At 38.7% G+C, this 657-nt stretch overlaps 1 protein-coding gene across 1 annotated transcript in view; it reads right to left on the bottom strand.

Moving 5' to 3' along the window:
* Positions 1–657, bottom strand: part of bcs1l (BC1 (ubiquinol-cytochrome c reductase) synthesis-like) — a 6,314-nt gene that overhangs the window by 812 nt on the left and 4,845 nt on the right. The gene's annotated exons all lie outside the window — the stretch shown is intronic.

Here is a 657-nt window from a genome sequence, read left to right as displayed (position 1 = left end):
GCTTCACCATACATTGGATTTATCAGAGAGAAAGAAAAGCTGCTGTGGCTGAGAGAGGGTTCACGGGGGCAGAGTCTGTAGGCTGGCAAACCAAAACCAGGTCCCAGAATCGACTGATTGTCCTCTGTGGTTTTTCACTTTTACATCCACATATTCATCTAATTGAACGGTAATATGAAAATTATTTACCGGTGCAGCGTTTGTTTTGCATTTAGTTCTATTTATTAGATTTCACCTCTTGTGTCTTAATCTGCCCTGTCTGTAATGTGTCAAGGAAAAAATGCCACCGCAAATGACCTACCATATTTCGCCTAACACTGAGGTTGTGTGATCATATCGGCATCTCTGTGATTCGGGGTTGTATCGGCTGCGTTGCAAACATATACATGAAAGTTTTGACCGAGCCTTGACATCCTATGTGGGAGATAATGTTAGTAAATTCAAGTAAAAATACTGACTTTGCTTATCCTGTTATTTCACTTACAAAAGGTGTATATGATTGGAGCATCTTTGTTTTGGATGACATGACCTTAACATCATGGTCAATAAAATCAGCGACATAAAATAAAAATACCAGGGTGCATTTTTGGATTTTTGCTATTAATTTGTATTATTGTTAAAGATGTTTTCAGGTTTTGCATCAGGGTCGTAGAGAGG

This window comes from Etheostoma spectabile, chromosome 11 (genome assembly GCF_008692095.1).
Source record: "Etheostoma spectabile isolate EspeVRDwgs_2016 chromosome 11, UIUC_Espe_1.0, whole genome shotgun sequence".
NCBI lineage: Eukaryota > Metazoa > Chordata > Actinopteri > Perciformes > Percidae > Etheostoma > Etheostoma spectabile.
Note: the sequence above shows the minus strand (reverse complement) of the source record. Positions and strands in the feature narration are given on the sequence as shown.